The 16384-nt window shown below is 37.7% G+C and overlaps 1 long non-coding RNA gene across 2 annotated transcripts in view; it reads right to left on the bottom strand.

Moving 5' to 3' along the window:
- Positions 1-16384, bottom strand: part of LOC130541240 (uncharacterized) — a 52805-nt gene that overhangs the window by 20049 nt on the left and 16372 nt on the right. Inside the window, exon 5 of one of the 2 annotated variants that reach the window (XR_008955284.1) lies at positions 12665-12786. This is a non-coding gene — a long non-coding RNA (uncharacterized LOC130541240). Of the gene's footprint in view, positions 1-12296; positions 12787-16384 lie in introns of those variants that run through there. The other variant, XR_008955285.1, reaches the window with a different exon arrangement.

Genomic DNA, 16384 nt, shown 5'->3' on the forward strand with positions numbered 1-16384 from the left:
ACCTGGTAAATAAAAAACTGTATTTCTCAGTGTTATCATTTACCTTATATAATTCTATTGTTAAAGAACATTTCAAATCAATGTTTATTACATCATGATACTTAAGTATAGATTCCACAATCCAATCTGATTAATGTCCTGATATTTGCAACACTTTTAATTTAGGTGGGATAAATGTGGCAAGATAATTTTATAAAAGAGTTGTGTAGTTGTGTAAGTTTAACCTAAATTACAATTCATTTAACCTTGATTTTAATTTCCTCCTAGAATTAGGAAGAAAAAATGGTGGTCAACATATATTAAGGCAAAAATATATTGGAAAGTATATAGAAATTACTAAAATGCTTACAGTCTATTAATAATGGTACAATTTCAAAGGACTACAAATATATATAATAAATATTGAGAATTCTTCAAAATTCTGCGATTGTCATGAATATATTTAAAAATACATGAAATGATTTTTAATTTAATGATTTTAGTTTCTTTAAAATTTAATCTTAAAGGAATTTTACCAAATAGCTAGATTGTGGAAATATTTTGTTCAGAGATTGTTGTTAACTGTTTCTATTTACTATATAATTCTAAAGTTCTTTGGTTTTTGGAAGAGAAAGTATTAAACAGGGCATAGAAACTCACAAATGAGATTCACATTTTCAGTTGTAAAGAAATCTCACTTGGAAAATATTTTTAAAGATGTTATATGGGTAACAAAATTGGCTACTTAACTGATATTTTAAGCAATCTTAACAAATATAATTTAAAACTACAGGGAAAACCAATGCTATATTTCAACAAGTTAAGAGGTTCCAAAAAATGTTGTTATGGCAAGCAAGACTCAAAAATAGTCACCCTAGTTGCTATGTTTTCCCAACATTGCTATAACATATTGAAAAGAATGCTATTAATGAAGCCAGTTTGAATAAAATAAATTCAGAGATATTGTTACATTTCACTTCTTTGTTTCAAACTTTCAATCACTACTTTCCAGAAGGGAAATTTGAAACATTGAAGAAGAAAGTTTTCTATGCAAACCTTGAATTAATTATTTATTTAAACTTGATCCACGAAAAATAAAATAAATCATTATATCTAAGCTCTTCCTTACACCAACGAATACTTATACAATAGAGTTTACCATTGTTTTGGATTAAGATTATAGGAAAATTTCTATTGCTAAGTAGAAAAAGTGTATATCTGTAATTGCCATTCACAATGAATTGCCACTCACAAAGTTTATATCATCTTGTATAAACTAAGATTTTCAACACTGAATTGATAAAAAAAGAAAGAAAATAGTAGCCTCAAAACTGTACCAGGGGTCATCTGCTTCTGGTTAAGGTGAAATAACAGACTAGATTTACCATTCCACTTCAAACAACTAAAAAATAAAAATTACATAAATAGATAAAATAATGATTTTTAAGAAACTGGATATCAGATAATGAAGGGCAATAATCTCTGAGATATAATAAACAAATGATGTGAGCCTTATAAGCAGCCACAGTGCAGGGAGAGGTGACCCAGGCAGTACCCATTGGTCTCCCTGAGTTGAAGAGACAGAGCTGAGATGCCAAGGCTGCTAGAGTTCACAGAGTAGAATACCAAAGAAGGGAGAGCCTGATGAAGAGATAATGCAGAGATTTGCAGAGGGTCCTTCTTGAATATGCAGCAGAGTACTGAGTCTGTTCCCCCTCAGCAAAACTGGAAAAACCTCTTAACTCACAGGGGATTGACTAGAACTCTCAAAAAAGTCTTGTCTCAGTTGCGGGAATTAATAGCCTGAAGCTAGATCCAGCTCTCGTCCCACCTAATGAGTCTCAAAAGCAATGTCTGAAAGAATCATGAGGCTGACAAATAAACTAATTTTGTTTCAGAACAATAATCAAGAATGTTTATAGAAATACAATAATATCCATCACCTAGCGAAGCAAAATGCACTGTGTGGCATCTAATGAAAATGTACCAGGCATGCAACAACAACAACAAAAAACTAGGAAAATAGAACTCATAACGAGGAGAAACATAAATCAATTGAAATGGACCCAGACTGACACAGACCTTAGAATTACCAGCAAAAGACATAAAATAAATTATTATAACTGCATCTATACTCAATAGGCATGCAAATTATAAAATGAAGATCCAAATCAGCCTTTCAGAAGTTAAAATTATAATGGCTATGGCAAAAATACACTGTATTAAGCTAACTGCAGATTAGATGTTACAGAAGACTAGATAGTGAACATGAAGACATAACAACAGAAATGATCCAAAATTAAATAGAAAAAAAAGGCTAAAAGTAAAATGAAGTATCAGTGAGTTGTAGGAAAACTCCAAAGAAGTGAGCATCTGTGTAATTGGAGCTATGAAGTAGAAAGGAGACAGAAGTATTTGAAGCAATCATGGCTGAATACTTCCCAAATGTAATAGAAACTCTAAAGCCATTTATTTAAGATTTCAATAAACCCCAAGCTTGAGAAATATTATAATAGCATAGTTCAAAAGCAGTGATTAAGAAAAAAAATCTTAAAAGCAGCCAGAAGACACATAGGAAGAAAGACTAGACAGATTTTTTATCAGAAACTTGTCTTCATCAGCTAGAAGACAGTGGAACAACGTAAAGACAAACCAAAACAAAACCCCAAACTACCTGTTAACCTAGACTTATATATCTAGTAAAAATATCTTTAAAAAATAACCCCCCCCAAAAAAAGACTTTTTCAAATATGCAAAACCTGAAACACTTAATCACAGTGGACCTGCACTACAAGACACATTTAACAAAATTCTTCAGACCTATGATAAATGGTACTAGATAGAAAGGGAAGTCTACACAAAAGAATGAATAGCCCATAAAATGGTAACCACATAAGATTTTTTCCTATTATCTAAATCTCTTTAAATAATTCTTGACTGCTTAAAAATAATAACAACATAGTGTGATGTTTATAATAGGTATGAAAGTAAAATGTATGACAATAGCACAAAGGCCAAGAAGGAAGAAATGGAAGTAAACTATTATAAAGTCCTCTTACTATACATGAAATGGTATAATATCTCTTGAAGGTAGAGTGTAATAAGTTAATATGTATGCTTTAAACCCTCAAGCAACCACTGAAATGAAAAAGACAAAAAAGTTATAGCTAATAAGCTAACAAAGGAAATATAATTGAATAATTTACAAAATTCAAAAACTAGAAACAACCAAATGTCCATAACTAGGTTAATGGATAAGCAAATTGTGTTATATCTATTAATGGAATAATTCTCAGCAATAAAGAAGGAATCATTGAAACATAAGACAACATAGATGAATCAGAAAATAATTATACTGAGTAGCTAAATATTGAGAATACATTGAAATATCCATTTATTAAGAGGTTTGGGTCCTGTTACTCTTCTTTCAACGTCCTTCACACTATATATAGGGAAACACAAGCCAGGATGCAAACATCCCAGGGTTGTAAAACAATCTTTGATAATGGTCTTTTGGGGAGTGGTGAGGTTCTGCGTTTTGTGTTCTAATCTTACATTTGCCATTAACTAGTTTTGGGGCAATGGGAAAGTCATTTTCTTTATTGGCTTTGCTTCTGCATTTGTATTAATAACATAAGGGGATTATAAGAGGTTTAAGGCCCCATCAGCTATGAGTCACTAAACCACAACAGGTCTTGTAAATCCAGACACAGAACTGAACTATAGAACAGTTGGGACCCCAAATCAGGTGTTTTCATGTCACACACTTCACTTGATTTTTTCGTGTGGTTGATTGCACACTTATTTTGTTTCTCTTACCAGCCAAGTGTTTCTGAGAGTCAGGGCAGCTCTGCTCTTCCCTTCCTCACCCAGCTCTGTGCTTCGATGATGATCCGGTCTAAGGTAACATTGGCTGACTTGACTAACTCATGAAAAATAGGGGTAATAGAAGCACTGAGTGTCTCCTCTGCAATTGTGCTGCAGTGTTGTGCAGTTTGAGATGACTAGAATAGGAATCAGGAGACTTGGGCTTTAGTCTGAGTTACCTAGTCTCAGTTTCCTCATCCATAAAATAACTCCTGGTGTATTCATTGCAGTGAGTGGTTGTTAGAATCAGATAGGATGATGGATGTGAAGGCATTTTGTAAAATGTAAATCATTCTGCAGAATTAAGGGAAGACTATTATTTCTAAATGTGAATTTGCAAAGAAACACCAGCTGAAGTAGCTAAGACTTTAACATGGGGCTGCTCTTGAGCTAACTCAAAGTGGGTGCCAGAGGCGACTTTGGCTTTGCTTTTTATGTAACCAAAGGGAATGATTCATTAGCTGCTGTTATGAGGCCTATATATGTAGCACCACCTGGGTGTGTGGTCAACAGTGCCAAAGTTATTTGGTCACCGGAATTTGTGGGAAATACCTGGAGGACATCACTTGTACTTGGTGGGTGGTGATAGAAAACTTCCTTCTGAAGGACGAGATTAGGTCTGATGCTGATATCTTTTAGAAACCCCGTTGAAAGTGAATGAGTGAAAGTTACAGCATGCCTTCCCCAGGTCCTGGAGAAGAATGTCTTACAGCCTGCAATACAGGCAGAGTTGGGTCCATTCTACTCCCAAGGTGCCTCATTCAGGTCTGGATTTGCAACATTATACTGTGATTAGCTTCTGCTTTTGCTCTACCCAATTAACCATAAATTCTTTAACATCAGGGACTGAGTTTTAGGCACTTAATTTTCAGCCTTTGAGACCTGTGAGTGTTGAGCAGGTGCTCAAAAAACCTTTGGTGACCCCAAACGAAAACCAATGGATAAGATATAAGACTAGGTTCTTCATCTTGCAAAGCTTGTGCTCTGATGGCAAAGGCAGATATATGACCAGATATTTATTGAGTGATGTGCTATGTGTGAGAACAGAAGCTTCAGAGAAAACTTTTTGGCAATAGGAGATGACACTTGAGTGGCATTTTAAAGGATGAGAAGGCTGAGCCAGGGGAAGAACGGAAGGAAACATGGCTCAGGAGGTTCCTGTAATATCACATTCTTAATGTGCTTAAATATTGCAAGATATTTTTGCATCAATTTTCTTAATTTTCACAGTAATTTACATGTGAGTAGGATAATCCTTAGTGCCACATTCATAGATCAGGAAACCAAAATCCAGATAGGTTAAAGGACTTGAATAGGTCACACAGCATGTTGGGGGAGTGTGTAAATTAGAATTCTCTTAACTTTTACTTCTCTGTCATTCATCCCAGAACACATGGCTTTATGTATTAGTTCATGGACTTTCACTCTCCATTAGAGCTACTCTTTTGAGTTTATTGGAAGCAATTTCCAGAGATAATTATAAACTGGGCAAAAAATAAACTGCTTATCAGAGTTTGGAATGGGGAGATTTATTTGGTAGCTTATACTTTACTTACAAACAAAAGAAATTCATTGCTTACAATGTAGAGCCCAAGCACAGTAAAGACAAAAGAGTCCAGTTCAAAGTGACATTAACAAGCCCAGGGGATAAGGCGAGAAGAGCTGATTTTGCCAGTTGTTGCCAAATATTTGAAACTTAAAAAAAAATTCTTTTGGATTTGAAAAAACTCAAACTTTCTTTTGCAGGACTCTTCTCCTCTATTTCCTTCATTTCTAAATTTAAGAACACTTAAAGGAAAATCAAATCCATGGGATTAGCATACATTTAAATGATACAACAGCATTGTATAAGAGCTAATTAATGTCTAAGAGTCATAATGCCTTTGATCTAAATGAAAGTTCATTTGTCAGCTACAACTCCAAAATATTATTATTATTTTTTGAGATGGAGTCTCACTCTGTCACCCAGGCTGGAGTGCAGTGGAACAATCTTGGCTCACTGCAACCTCCTCCACCTCCCGGGCTTACGCAATTCTTCTGCCTCAGCCTCCTGAGTAGCTGGGATTATAGGCGCATACTACCACGCCCGGCTAATTTTTGTATTTTTAGTAAAGATAGAGTTTCACCATGTTGGCTAGGCTGGTCTTGAACTCCTGACCTCGTGATCCGCATGTCTCGGCCTCCCAAAGTGCTGGGATTACAGGTATAAATTCTTAATGATCATGGACTTTCTCAGATTAAGTGTGTGTGACCCCAAAGCAGGTCATTTTAATGATCTGGGCCTCAACTTTCTCATTTATAAATTGAGATTTACTAGATTTTCTCTGTGTTGTCCTCCAGCTGCAACATTACGTGGTTCTGGCATTGTGGATATTTCTGGTCCATCAGTGTAATAAGACTGCCTAGGTTTCATTCTCTGGCTCTGTTATGAAGGAGCTCTCAATTGCTCTTGTTGACCTCAGTTTCCTCATTTATAAAAATGTAGTCATAGCACCTACCTATAGAATGATTGTTAGATTAAATGGGTTAATACAGGTAAAATGCTGAGGTCAGGATCTGCATCATGGAAAACTTTACAGAAATGAAAACTATTATTACATACTATCTTCTCTTGACTTTGTTAACAACAACAATAGTAACTATCATTTACTGAGAGCTTCCCATGTTAGGCAGTTGCTATGAGCCTCACCGACATCATCTCATTTAATCCTCACCATGACCCTACAGTGGTAGGTAATATTTTTATCTCCTCTTTTGTAAATGGGGAGACTGAAGCTTAGGAAGCTCACTTCAAGCCATACAGCTAGTAAATGGCAAAGCCAGGAATAAAAGTGACCCTCTGGACTTCAGAGTAGGAATTTTCACCCATCATGCAATATTACCCGATCTAGGTAAAGGGCTGTGCTATCTCCAGGGCCAGAGATGGAGACCTGTACCTTGAATCCCTCCTCTGGGCTAGGGCCAGAAATATGATTCAGAATATAATAAGCACCAATCTGAACGGTAGTATAGATTCACATCATTCGTAAATCCTAAATAGTTCTAAGTCATTCATCTCATAAAAGTCATCTTCCCTCCTTTAATATTAGCTTATTGATTATTTATGTGTTTCTACTGATTTTTCCCCCAGTGATTTTCTGTCTTCTAGTTAAATTTAGCCAACTACTTAAGAACATACCATTGTGGACAAGAAAGATCACTGTAGCACTTTTTGTAATAGTGAAAACAAAAACAAAACCCAGCATATGGCCTTAAATAAATCAAAGTCTATCAGTTATGGTCTGCTGTACTATTGAAAATAAAGAAGTTACTGTATCTATACTCTTCTTAAATAAACACAAGAAAAGTTATTAACTGTGAATACCCTAAGGTAATGGGGGTCATGCGTTGCCCAGGCACATATTCTTTCAGTCTTCACCTTCAGCCTCATGCCATTCTCTTCCCCTCTCTCTGGACTTCAGTCCTACTGACCTTCCTTCAGTTCTTTAAACATGCCCTACTCCTTCCTGCCTCTGGGCCTTTGCACAGACTTGCCCCTTCTCTCTTCCCAAACTTCCTCTCACTTTTTTCTTTTTTGCCTTGCTAATTTCTGTGAATTTCCCAATATTTGGCTCAAACTGCTCTTATTCAGGAAGGCTAGGCAGGGGCCTCTTGCTCCACACTCTCACAGCACCTGTCTAATTTTTGGTTTAATGTTTGTCAACCTGCTGGAAGGTAAGCTCCTCAAGGGCCAGAACCTTCTTTTCTGCCATTTTCACCATTCTCTCCCCTGTGCCAAGCACAATAATTTTTATGCTCCCCAATGAAGGAAAAGCTTATAGATCTCTTAAAGGTAAATATTATTTTTTACTCCTAGAGCTGGGTATGACTAACGCGTTAGAGCTTAAGAAGATCACAGGGAGGAGTCTGAGGTCCAGGAATCTGCCTTTTTGAACAGTACTCCTATTTGGACCACACTGGCCTTGAGCAGAATGGTAAATCAGAAAAAAAATTAGACCTTAGAGTTAAGATATGATTTTAACTCCCATTCATGTATTAATTCAAAAAGTATTTTGAGAGCCAGACACTGTGCTGGGTGCTGCAGAGATAGCAAAAGAGGATTCATATTACCATCTTCAAGAGCTTTATAGTTGGGGAGAGGCAGGTAAACAGGCAGGTGTGATGCCGTGGACATGTGCTGTGAGAAGGGATGGGGAGGGTATTCTGGGGACCCAGGGAAGGGGATCCCTAACAACACCTGGGAGGTCAGAAAGGCTTCCCAAGAAAGGGAGAATGAGACTGTGAGCCGATGGAGGAGTTCACCTGGAAAGCAACTCAGTGGGCCAGTGGAGTGCATGCGGGCATGGCTGCTGAGGTAAATGGTGGGTACATTGCAGGGCAGGGAGCTCACCTGGGCTCCAAGACTCAAGGAGGAGGATTTGGAAGGAGGCATCTCTGAAGGAAGTGAGCCTCCTTAATGGAGGATGTTCTAGATGATTCACAAAATTCTCAAATGTTTGCATGCTTCCTGTCTCTTAGCTAGATGGAGAGTGGGTGATTATGCCCACTTTCCTGCTTTCTTAAGCCTCATCCTGAAGTTTGAGCATAAAATTTTCCCCTGTGTTATTTTAATGAAATTGCAAAGATCAGAGATTAATCCAGCATGATATGTAAAGGGCTCAGCAAACACGAAAGCAATAAAGTCAAGACAGTGGGTGACAGCACAAATTTTCGTTAAGTATTAAGTTAATTTAGGGCTTTTATATGAAACCCCCCAAAGATCCTGATAATAAATTCTCATTCTCTTTTCCATAGCCACTCCTCCTTTCCCATCCAAAACTTTTCTGGACTTCAAAGTCTCCCTGCACCCCCAGAGGAGCTCTCTGGCCCTTAGCAGGGTTGTGAGGGTAGTAACTGGCTGATTTAGGGCCCTATCCACGTCCCCTTCACAATGAGGGCCGCCTTTTAACTTGGGTCACTGTCCTCTGCATGAAGGTGCATTTTAAAAACACTCCGAGCCAATGACTCTAGACATTTTGGTCTCTTGTTAATATAGGATAATAAATTTCCGAATTCAGCAATGACAAATAACCCTTCGTGAGTTATTAATACTTCATAAAACAAATATCCCAGCTTTTGTTTCGTTTCTGACTTTCCTTTGCTCTCTACCCTTCTATTGTTCTTTCTCCCAATTTTTTCTTTTCCTACATCTGTCTTTTCTCAGACTCCCTTCATAATACTAAGTTTGGTTTTGATTGTGAAATTGTTGTTCCAAGTATATAGTTTGCTAATCTACTTTGATAACCTCTTTGAATTTCTAAGTGGGATTTTTTTAAAGGGTTGTTTTTGTTGCAACTGTGCAGCCTTGCTTTAAAGTTTTCTTTCACCATGGAGTTAAAGAGGATTTTATAATGCGTAGTTTTTTCTTAACTAAGGCCACTTTTTATCTGCTTATCTTTTTCATTCTTTATTCCTCCCCTATGCTGTCTTTCCACTTCTCTATCTCCTTTTCCGGTATGATATCTCATTTATCTAGCAGTATCCTCCCTCCCCTTCCCCTCCCTCTTCTGTTTCTCTTCAATTTCTCTTCTCTCTCTCTGGTGTTGATTTTCTCACTGAAAGCTTCAGTATTACAAGAGAAAAAAAAGATTCTGATAATTCATTGGAATCTTTACCAGGTCAACTGTGGCTAGAAGCAATAAGAGTTTCTGTGAAGGTTTTGAAAATTTGTTTAATACGGTATTTTTAAAGCTTGCAGTAAAAAAGGACAAGCCAAAATTCTTAAGACACACATATACAAATTTCTCGTGCAAAGGAACAATTCCATTACATAACTAGTTTTGGTTTCATACATGTTACTTTGCTCGTACAACTCAAATTCTGTGTAAATATGGGTTCAAGAACATATGCTAAAATTGAACACCAATCTTCTCTCTTGAAACATGTTCATCCTACAAGTTATAGCACTTGCTCTTTTAAGCAGGCATCACTAGCACTTTCCTGCCACTTCTTAACTCTCTGTGTTTTATAGTCTTCCAGGGAGAAAGGAGCCTGACTGCTTAAGCACCCCTCCAGGCAGGATGGACAGCGGCTCCAAATATCTAACAGATGTCGTGCTGTACCTCAGGATGAATCTATTATTGATTCGGAACTCTTGCTCGGGTAACTTTTGCCAGGTTTCCTTTCACACTTGTGATGAGGAAATGGATTGAACATCAGTAAGGGGACAAGACAATAACAATAAACAGACATGGTTTAGAGCAAGACAGCAATAACAAAAACAATCCCTGGCCCCCTGACAGTCGGTCTCCTTCCAGCGCCAGGTTGCAAATCACTTTGTTTCCTTCTCCCTGCGCTCACACACATTCAGATACAGGATCTGAAAACTTGCCCAATTTGAGTTCTTGTTCAGGAAATATTTGGATAAGAGAGACAGGACTAAAGAAATTCAGAGTCATCTTGGAGGAAGTTATCAAAAGAGATGGGCGTGTTAGGCCTGGAAAGTGAAAAGGACGACTTAATTCTCCATTCCTGTCTAATCAGAATCATTTGTAGCCTCAAAAGCAGATCCTGATTGCAGTGGACGCCAAAGGCATATTTTCCATGTTCAAAGCAGAATCCATCATATTCTCCCCCTCCTTCCAAGCCTGCAGTCTCTCATCCAATTTACCTAATACATCACTGTCATGTTCATTTTTCTAAAGCTCTTTCCTCTCAACTGCCTTAGATAGTTTCAGGAAGTTGGTGTGATAAAAATATATGAATTAGTTTATCTAACTGTTATGTAATGAGTGCCAGCATTAAGGCTACAGAGAGCAATAAGAAACGGTGCTGCCCAATGTAGCCGGAAGATGGTAATATAAATGAACACACAAAACAGTGACAAGTGGAGTCAAATGGAGCTATGGAGAAGAAGAGAGGGTATTAACTCAATGGAGGAAGGGGGCAAGGCTAGGGATTATCAGGGAAGGCTTCATGGAGGAGGTGACATTTGAGTTGAATTTCCAAGGGTGAATAATATTTTTCCAGGCAGACAAGGAGACTACTCACACATAGGTATGGGGGTGTGAGAAATCATGACATTTAATGCAACAGTGAGGAATTCCAGGTCAAAGCACAGGGACCACAGGGGATGTGTGTTGAGGGGGTTACCTGGTAGGCAGATAGGTAAAATTTTAAAGATAACAAGCCTGATATACCATGCTAAAGCCTTGGACATTCTTCTATGGGAGAGAGGGACCTATTGATGGGTTTTAAGCTAGGGGACCATGCAATCATATTTCTAATTAAGACTCATGTCTTGTGGGCTGGGAAGGAGACAGCAAGCCTGGTGGGGGCTGTGCTGTTTGGAGGCAGCACTGACATGGGGTACTAGGGAAAAAGTGCTGTAGTAAGAGTCCAAGGGGGAATTGATAAAGATTGGGGAGCAATTTCAATGTAAAAGGTTGAATAATGATAAATAATAAATTAATGTAGGCCACTAACTTGCTTCAAAACAAAACCTTCAGTGGTTTCTCATGACTTACCAAATTAAGCTGAAAGTATTTAGCCTGATATTCAACACCCTTTAGAATTTGGGTCCGGTCCATCTTTCCGATTCCATTTCTCAGTATTCCTCTGCTGGGAGAAGAAGTGGAGGAATGCTCATTGCTTTCTCTGTGTTTTCCTGATTCCCTGTCATTTCTCAGGCTCTTCGCTCTGCAGTGACAACGCTTCCAACCCTTCTGGTCCAAAGCCTCCCAGGGGCCCACCAATCCACGCTCCTTTGTCATCTCCCTGACTGAATAGAATCTCCCTTCTTGGAGATTTCGTAGGAACATGAGTTTAACTCCCTTATTTCACGTATTTCTTTGGTGCTTTGTATTGGCTTAATAGTTTTCTCTTTCTTCCAATGCATTTATCAACTAAGATGTAATCTTAGTACTGGGACTTTCTTATTCATATTTTTATCCCCTTGCACGTCTCACTCCTAGAACTTTGTACAAAACACTTATTTTTTTTTCAAATTTAAGATTTTTACTACAGCTGAATTTCCTCAGTTTCGTGAAGTAAAGTGGAGAATTAGAACATTTAGGCAGATAATTCGAATCAAAGTATCTATTTGGCCATGATACCTGGCCATTGCTAAATGAAATCTCATGACAATATTAATTTAGACAAGATTCACTAATTGAGTAAAGAAAAACATATATAAAGTTTTTATACCCCCAGATATCATATTCATCAATAAATCCTGGTTATGTTTGGCACATCACAAAGAGACCAATGAATCATAAAGATATTATTGATAAGATTCTATAAGCTCATATCCTGCTATTAATTTTTTATACCAAATTCTTATTGGCTTTAATGAGAGTTCTGATTTTTTTTTTCAACAGACAACCACATAAAAGAAGTTTTAAATAAATTTGTTTTCAGTTCTATAGCGAAGTATATGTAGGTTCAAGTGGAGAAAATTGCTTTGGGACATATTTATAGACCATATGTATTTATTCATCTAGGGATATTTGAGTAAAAACTCCCCTCAAAGACCACAAACATGAAACAGTACATGAGTATCTGCATCATTACTATTTTGTTTCTCAATATGATTATTATTATATTTATATGGTATTTATCTTTCAGTGGCAATGAGTACACTTAATTAAAAAACTTTGAAAATTGTTTCATCTCTACATGGTTCTTAACGATCAAATGTTATCACTATTTAACTGATGTGGAGCCAAAGCACAAAGAGGTGAAGCTAATTCCTGGAGAGAACTTGAGATAACCTGGGGAGTCTGTAAATATTTTAAGCACGGTCTTCAAAGCTCAGTTCTATCCCACTTCCTCGCAATACCTTTGCTTGGCCATTCTGAGTCAGAGTGATCCTCCTGAGTCACTGTTGCATCAGACATGGCTCTTGTGCCACTCTCTGCTTTGTGTTTGTTGGTCTTGTCTGCCCATTTAGACTTCAAGTTCCTTTAGGGACATGAAAACATATTATTAGCTCATTGATTACAATAATTTCTAAAATTACCCCTTGGAATAAAATATGTTAAGCATCTGGTTTATCCTTTCTAGAAACATCTACTCTAACATTTGTTGAGTACTTAGTATGTGCCAGGTACCAGAGGCAGAGAAAGGAATAATCCATTGCAGTACCTTCTCCAAATCTATGGGTGAGACAGGACAATTACCACAGCTGAAGTCTGGTGAGAAGGGTTCTTTTATGGAGAAAAAGACAAGGGTATCTTGGTCCACAGAGAGGGCACTGCTAACAAGCTAGCCACTTACAATCAATAGAACAGAGGCTCAGGAAAGAAAAATAACTTGCCCAGTATAATGGTTCAGTACATGGCAGTTGCAGGATTTAAACCCCAAGTATACGACGTCACAGCCCAGGTTTCCTTTTCGACATCAATTTGTTATCCCACTTGAACACCTAACTGTGTCTTACTTGTGGGTGTACTCCTCTGCACCTGTACTACAGTTGCCATACATAGGAAACAGTTGTTTTACTGAGTTAATGTGCGGAGGTAATGCAATGTTTTTTACTGCATTTCATGCCAAATTTTAAGTTAATACTAAATGGCTAACTAAAGCATTTGCATGTTTTCAAAGAGAGGTTGGGGGAAGATCAGGAGAGACTATTGCTCTATTTCCCTTTTGCCATTGAAATTGAAAAAAAGAAAGAAAGAAAGAAAGAAAGAAGGCCACTGCTTAACCCACATGGATAGAAATGGGGCAGAACTGGGGTCTGGCAATGAGTGATGGGCAGAAGGCTGTTGCAAAGTGAGTGAGTGGACATTGAAAGTGCAGGGTTGGCTGCTTATATCTTCTGTCTAATTCAGCTGTTTGTATGGGTTTCAGACAGGAAAGGTTCAAGTGCAGGATGGATTTGTGATATAAACGCCCCATTCTTTATGCCCATTCCTCCATCATTAACCTTCCTACTCAGTCCTCGAAATGAAAAGCCCGGCATCTTCCATCTGCTCCACGTTATTTATGATGATGTCTCTAATTATGTCCAATTGAGTTGCTGTCGATGATTAAAGGTAATAAGTAATAATAACTTGGCCTCATCATTACCACCATTATTATTAGCTCATTGATTGCAATAATTTCTAAAATTACCCCTTGGAATAAAATATGTTAAGCACCTGGTTTATCCTTTTTGGGAACATCTGCTCTAAATGTGTGATAGCATGGGACTGAACGTGTCTTGCTCCACAAGGAAAGCAAACAGTGTTGACATTGAGAGTCTTGGTTGTGCTGGTATGGATATATTGTGAGATGATGAGAGGAGGAAATAATGATCATGCTCAAGTTCAATGCTGGAATTATAGAGCTGTTTAAAAAAAAAAGGAAGAAAAACAAACACACGCACACAACCTGGCATATTCTGTGGCTACTGCAATCTTTGCTCCTTCTTTGAAAAGATTCCCACCTTCAGTGTGGCCCTGATCTTCGCCATGGTGGTGCTTCTCCTGATCTGTATAACCAGGATATTGGGTAAGTGGTAACTGGGAGGAATAGGTAGCGAGAGAGATTATAGAGCTACATGTGGTAGGGAGGGCAGTGGTCTATAGGAAATCCATTGAGAAGATCCACTCCCTAACACCATGTTCCTGCTTTGGTTCTGGAAATTTCACCATGGCCTTTCATTCTTTTTGGTTAAGTGGTCTTCTTAAGATCCCTCTTTGGGAGTGAGAGTCCGCCACTGGGGGTTGCACTGCATGTTTATAATGCCTTGGTATGCTTTCCTTTATAACATACTTACCTCTTTATGGGGATGGTAGCCACTGTAGAGAGACACCGCATTTTCTTAGTGGTAAAAGATACTAGGGAAACATTAGCTCTGAGAATGGTATTTAAAACAGTGGCTACCATTTTGGTCAGTGAAAATATAGAACATTTCCGTCATCACAGAAAGTGCTGTTTTAGAGAGTGCAGATAGACCTTTAGAAATATTTATTAAGTAAGGATTCGATGTGATAAACTTTTGCTGGGTGCTAAGAGCTTATTTGCCATAGGCACCCCCCAAAAATTTGAGCGACTGAATCACATATAATCTATCCCAGCTCTGAAGAACTCAGATACTTAAAAATTATAAGATACGAAAACAAGATATAAGGCCTGACACGGTGGCTCATGCCTGTCATTCCAGCACTTTGGGAGGCCAAAATGGGCCTTTGGGGGCTCCTAGACCCTTTGCCATGGTACCTCTGATTTCTCAGGGACTTTGCATATACATCTTCTGATTGAATTCACTGAGCACAGCTGCAGTGAGCCACATTCAAGCTGCTGTACTCCAGCCTGGGTGACAGAGTGTGACCTTGTCTCAAAGCCACAGCAACCACCAGGATCTATGTCTGTATATTATCAATATATAAAATAAATGAATATTTAAAAATGAATTACTCCTTATTTGTTGTCTCATTTACTACTCATAATAATTCTGAAAGAGTGGATTATGCCTATTTTATAAATGAATAAATAGGCCCTGTGAGGCTAGATAACTTAGCCAAGGCCACAGAGACTACCTAGCATGCCATGTAAGTGGTAGACCCTGTCTGGCCTTTAGAATCCTATTTCAATGCCTTTTTCCAAAATATCCTACATACACGCACAGGTGGATATAAATGCATATTTACTCTTTCTATGGAGAATATTATGCTCCAAATGAACTCAATTGTATCATAATCAGACTAAATGCAAATTATATCTGGGAAATAAAAATAAAAATCTGTGGTGTAAAAACCTTTGAATTATTTTTTAGATCTCTTACACTAGGTCAAAAAATGCAAAACATTTTTAAAATTGATATTAATGGTGACTTATAAATATTCAATGAGATGAACACAAAATAGATTTTCTAATTTTCTAATTTTGTCACATTATGAAATCACAGTGGTGGAAGTTTAATTTCCTTTCTAACTTGAAATCTTCACTTCTTCTCTCTGCTTTGACCAGGTCATTAGTTACCTACAGTCAAGTATGGATTTGGACTGCTCTGCCTAGGTCAGGGTGGCTCCCAGACCCCTTGCCATTGTACCTCTGGTTTTTCAGAAACTTTTCATATAAACCTTCTGATTGAATTCACAGAAACTAAGGAATATATATGTCACTGGTATATAAGTACTTGTGGAACTTCTATGTGGCTCCAGGGGTATGATTTGGCCTTGGCATCCACTCCCTTTAATACTTTCAAGGTCCCTGAAGAATGTCATATTTCAGGAAAGAGTTCTAGTCACATTGTATCATTAACTTTATGGAGTGTTGTGGAATAACAGTTTGATTCTGATAGAATAAAGGTGCAAATCCACATGCATAATTTAAAATAAAAATCCCTTCTCTGGTACCATATAAATACATGCCAGGTGTGAAAGGAGAACTGAAACAGTCTCTGAGGATGCTATCGCAAAGGAGGCCAAGCTTTCTCCATCAGCTACTTTCAGCCCCTGGGGAACTCATGTGAGTAGCTTCCACCGTCATATCTGATGTTACTCCTAGAAACTTTCCAGGGATCCCTTTTACTCTCCCTACCCTCTCTTTCTCTGCCATAAATATAAATCAA

The sequence above is a fragment of the Pan paniscus genome, chromosome 12 (assembly GCF_029289425.2).
Source record: "Pan paniscus chromosome 12, NHGRI_mPanPan1-v2.0_pri, whole genome shotgun sequence".
In the NCBI taxonomy this organism is placed as follows: domain Eukaryota; kingdom Metazoa; phylum Chordata; class Mammalia; order Primates; family Hominidae; genus Pan; species Pan paniscus.